This window comes from Halyomorpha halys, unplaced genomic scaffold (genome assembly GCF_000696795.3).
Source record: "Halyomorpha halys isolate HHAL.00 unplaced genomic scaffold, Hhal_1.1 Scaffold2020.1, whole genome shotgun sequence".
NCBI classification, from domain to species: Eukaryota; Metazoa; Arthropoda; class Insecta; order Hemiptera; family Pentatomidae; genus Halyomorpha; species Halyomorpha halys.
This window is the reverse complement of record NW_027109251.1, coordinates 114,279-120,114: the sequence shown is the minus strand read 5'-3', so window position 1 is coordinate 120,114 and position 5,836 is coordinate 114,279. Positions and strand designations below refer to the sequence as shown.

The 5,836-nt window shown below is 29.9% G+C and overlaps 1 protein-coding gene across 1 annotated transcript in view; it reads left to right on the top strand.

Annotated features, from left to right (window-relative positions):
• LOC106690989 (glutamate receptor 1) overlaps positions 1-5,836 on the top strand; it is a gene marked incomplete at its 3' end in the record, with an annotated part of 112,417 nt that overhangs the window by 1,037 nt on the left and 105,544 nt on the right. The window lies entirely within an intron of this gene.

The following is a 5,836-nucleotide window of genomic DNA, read 5'->3' as shown; positions in this document are numbered from 1 at the left end:
ATATTCATCGTCCTATAAGCTCATCATGTTTTTCTCCATTTTCGAACAGTTACCAAATTTGAACTAAACAAAATTAAATAAATCAAGTAAGATTTTTACTATCAATAAATCTTCCATAATAAATATTTCGTATTTTTAACTCATGTTATATAGGAGATATTTGATCTTAAACATGAAAAGATTTAGTAGGGATAATGCTTATTATACTTGAGGTACTATTAAGTACCTTCCCACCACGAATGGGATAAGCATTTAACATTGTATGAATATTTAACATAAAAATGATTATTTTAGATTTTTTTTTTTTTATTCCCAGATTTTACTTGAGGTAAATTTCAATGATATGAAGAGCAGGAATAAATCAATTTTATGTATAACAAGTTTTTCTTTAATATTTATATTCCTTTGAAATTTAATTTGATTGATGTTTCTAAGTCAGGTAGATTTTGAATGAACGACGAATCCTCTTTCATTTACAATGATTAGTCTGAAAAAACCGAATATGAATGGCTGTCATTTATAAACGGTTAAAGAAAAAAATGTTTCACCAACTTTGTTTATCTCAGTAAATTTGGAGGAATCAACCAACAAAATATGTTAGGAAAATGGTGGAGAAAACTGATTTTGGACCACTAGGTATAGGTTAATCCGATAGTGAAAATGCGAAAAAAAAATTAACAGGGCAACTAAATAAAATATTTTATTAAATACCACTATCACCTGTTTTTAAATTGTACGTGAGGAGGAGACTTATGGTTATTAAATCGAGCAATATTTAAAAAGTCGCATAATTGAAAAATCTTGTGAAAATAACCCTCTCAGTATTTTTTTTACCACAATTTTAAGCAAACAATATACATACACCTACCATAAAAACATATGTAAACAATAGGATTGAGATCATTTTGTTGCCTGAAGGAAATTTTAATGTTGATGGTAGCGGATCATGTGCGCGGGCGCATTGTGCCACTCCATCTCGGTATTTAGGTAGCCTTACTTATCTTACCTTTAAAACAGACATTTATAGTATATTGGTCGATGTACAGCATGTCACAATCTCACAAGTGTAGATCAAATACCAAAAAATATTAGTTATTTATTATTATTATCGAATTATTTAAATCCAGCAATATTTAAATTGCGCCTTAAAAACGGTATGAAACCCTCCACTCCCGCCCTCCATGGTAGCCTTACTTATCTGACTTCTCAAATAGACAATTATGGCGGGTAGGTTGGTCGATGTACTATATGTCACAATCTCACAAGAGGAGATCAAAACATAAAAAAGGCAATCCTTCCCCGCCGATGAAAATGAAGGAACGGAATGAACAAGGATTGCTCGGAGTTCCTAAGGAGTAGAAACAAAGATAAGTTATATTTATTACCTGCAATTTTACAATTTCAAAGATATATTATTTCCAAAATTAGATTTGTACGTTTGTTTCTTGCCTTCTTCTCAGACCCTATGGACGAATATTATTTTTTCTATATTTTATTTAGTAACTATTTCTTATACATACCTCTTTAACGACCCTTACCAGGTTTTATTTCTTTACTTTTCTGTTATTTTTCATAAATCTCCGTACTCCGCTTGATAATTTGGCAAATATGTATTAAGTAAGTGCTGTTACTAGACCAACGGTTGTGCTAGGAGTTGATTTGGTCAGAATCACGCTCGACCACATTTGTTACCCAATTGAGGGTACCCACTTTATGTGGTTGGTTAGACCCTAGAGGACTGACTCACAGCTACAGAGAAACATAAAATAATTATCAGTCTCAGATTGAATTAAATTAAACATTTTAATTTGTGTAAATAACGAGATTCAGCCACTGACATAATTTCTGTGTACATCATTGTATTATATCTTTAAAATAAAGCTATATTTTTTAAAAAATATTTACCTTTAATTATCATTTCATGCAACTTAAATGCATAAACTTTGATATTTATTGGAGTGAAGTGTAATTAAATGGCCATACTCAACTATTCAATATTAATAAAAGAGTATTAGTACATTTTAATTTCATTAATATATGAGGGGATTTACTACTATTTATTAAATTCTTTTCATTGATGCCGTTTTCCAAATTTATGACGTAATTCCGTCGTTATTATTACTTGTTTCATAAAATAAATAAATAAAATAACAGGGAAAAAATGGAAATTCCTTGTTAAGTGAATTAATAATTAATTTAGCCCTAATGGGGGCTACTTTGTGAAAACTTCATTATATTAGATTAAAAAAAAGAAAAATCACTCTTAAAATTTTCTTCTTACACAAAGTAAAGATGCGTAGTAAAGCAATAAAAATGTAATTGCGAGTCATATTTTCTTATCTGTGTGTATCTAAGGACTGTTACAAAAATAAATATATATTTTACATTTGCCCATTTTCAAATCGAGTGATTATTAATTTAAGCTTATTTTTTTTTTAATCTAAATTATTTCTTATCAATACATTTACAAATTTATATATACATCTTGTGCATATAATTTCTATTATGTACTAATTATACTATTGAGGTATTGATAGTTGACCGTAGATTAACATGTGGAGAAGATGGTCGGGGGGGGGGGGGGGTGCGGTCAGCAAGTAGATCAGTTAATCCAGAACTATTGCCCTAACTCCCTGATGAAGATCTGAAATTCAGGTCGAAACGTCTGCACGAATAAATCATTTTTTTTATTCCAGTTAATAATCGGCCATCTTCTCGACATAATTATATTATTTATTACATCAATATTTATTATTATTATTAATTTATATTTTATCTTGATCAATTTTTCATTACGTTAATGTTAATGTAACATTTATGTAGCCCAAAATATTTCTATCACACATGGTTTATTTTAACAAAACAAGGAAATAGTTTAAACAAATGTATTTTCGTTGTTTAAAAAAAATGCTTTGAGTGTATATTTTTCAGTTTTTTTTTCGAAATTTCTTCACTGATTCGTTGCATTCTAAACCTGTCCAAGCCATTTTAAATATTTAATTTCGCTTCCTCACTACCAAAGGTAGAGAAGATTTGTATTCGTGGAAAAATAAAAGAAAATTATGTCCTCAGAATCGAAATTGTATCTTAGCATTACACGTTTGATACAAAGCCACAAACATGGTGTCGGTATGTCCTCAAATTTGTGTTCGGGTATACTCGGAACTATAATCGAACGATTGCATTTGGTTGAACTTTTTAGGAATTATTTGAGCAGGTAACTAGTTGGTTACAGGTCAATTTCATCAGATTTAATTTAATGCTTCTGCTTACGCATGTATAAACATATCTTCTACAACACTGCTATATATGAATAACGGTTAGTCATATTTAGTCCGCATTCGACGTAAGGAATTTAGCAGATAAATATGCTAAGTCAAGTTCTCTACCTTCCTTAACTAAGGTAACGAGTATGTTAAGAAACCTGTAGCGAAACTATGTTCCGGCCTGGACGAGTTGACTTTAATTTCGTAACTGCCCCACGGAATAAAAACGCAAATAACTTCTCCTTATGTGTCTTTTTTAGCTGAGGAAGTTAAGCCACTACCTCGGGGTCGTTTTTTATTTCTCCCGCAAAATGAAAACTTGACTCCCACTATGGTTGGAATATATTGGGTACCTCATGATAACCCCGCTTATGTCAGAATCGACCAGGAAAATGGTCATAAAAAATAAATAAAAAACTCCTTATGCCAGAAATGATACATTTGGTGGTAAAAAAAAAAAAATAATCTCTGTTAAAATAAAATTCCATGCCATGACCAGTTTCCACCAGTAAATAAATCGGCAATTGAAAGACAATCTATTCTCTCACACACGTAATTATTTCTATAGGCAAGCCATACTTATCATGCAAAATAAAGATCATCTATGTATGATCATATTATTTTATTATCAGAATAGTGTAGCCGTGAAAAATAATACATTATACACTACTGATGATATTTTTTCTATATTAATATCTATTAAGGTTGACTCATAAGCTACCTTACCAAATATTAACAATTTATTCTATTATCATTTAAATATAAATGTTCCTAACATGTGTGTTTTAGTTATCCCAGTAAAAGAAAATTTTTTTTTGAATGATTGGACGATGGCCTCAATCAACATAACACTGTCCTCCAAAAAATACTATAAAATCTTATGGTTTGCTTTTAAATCGAATATACTTCAATTACTCATTGCTAATAGAGAGTGTTTTTCAAAAACTAATTTTATCGTTACTAACATTCTTTCGAAAAATAAATCATTTAGAGAGGGTAATTCAAAAAGACTTTTAAATAGGGAAGGAACCCTTATGTTGAACAATATGGGCGGTCTGAAAGGGAAAAAAAAAACTGCAAAGCCATGTATGAAAGAAAGGAGAAAGAAGGACTCAACCATTTATCGAGAGGGCGCCATGACAGGACCGTTTATCTCAATCAGAAGCCGGCCCAACATTAATCCTATTCTCAATAACAGAGTATTGTGACAAATGTCCCTTGTTCCTCCTCTCCTTGTTCCTCAATCCTCCCTCCTTCTGCTCCTCATTGCATAACAAAATATACCTCTTTATTTTTTACATAGTTTTTTAAAAGTTCAGTAGTTGATTGGAATTCTGGGATATCGATAGAAAAAGCTAAAAATATCATGGCTCATTCAAGAAAAATGTTTATTTCAAATTCATTTAATTATATTCATAAAATGTCATGGGAATTTTGAAAAATGCAGTAGACCACAGTCAGTAGCTCAGTTAAATTATCTCAATTACATTAGAAAGTTATTTATTAACTGTAAATTCTTGAAGGAACACTGTCTGGTTGGAGATGGATTGAAGATGTCCGGGGCGTGGCACCGGGAGAGGAGTAGGAGCCAATCAACGGCTACTTTCTATTTCAGTTTAGATTTAAATGGCGCGACATAACAAAAAGAATCAAGATCCTCGAAATCTTAAACAAACGATCCCAATATCAAATAAAACTAAGAAAGTGACTACAAATCGAAATGCGCATGTGCGATAAAACGCCGATTTAAGAAATGAAACCAGAACACAAGAAAACCTCATAAATGATCTCTATATCCAAGAAAATTACTTAAGTAAGTATTTATCGAAATTGGTATACGATTGTGATTAATGTGATCGAAAAATTAAAAAAAAAATCCTACTGAGAAGAATTTCACAATTTTAAATCTAATTAGATTACTAAATCAGTAATGTTCATACTTCCATCCCTCCCAAAAATTATAATTATATTACTAACCATCTAAAAAAAATAAGTAAGAATATTTTTTTTAATTTAATATCAGTTGAAATTACCACTTAATAAATATTATCTGATAAAAAAAAAAAGTTCTAGTGGATATATCGAAAACATTTGAAAATTAATTAAAATTAACATATCTTTTTTGATATTATAAAATTTGTTTTTTTAATAATTAATTTAAGTCAGACATTTTAAATTGAGATAATTACAATTCAATTAAAAAAAGTAGCTTTTTCCATTTCAAGCAAAAAGTTTAGATTGATAGCGAAAATGAAAGATTGAAATGAAATCGGTTACTTTTTAGTTTGATATGTCACATTTATACTGACAATACAAATCATATTAACAATATCAGCACTGATTTATATTATGATAGCATTCAAAGTTTAATATGAGTAAACTATTGTTTCTCTTTGACATGAAAATTAGAACTGTATTTTTTCTATAAATTTAAGCTTTCCTCTACTATTTCCTTTTTAAAATTTAATCACAGAAATTCATTATATAGGAGAGAAATCCTTTATTCGGCAATGATACCCAAAAACATCGGGTTGCTATAACGCACAACATACTTATTAATCCATGATTGT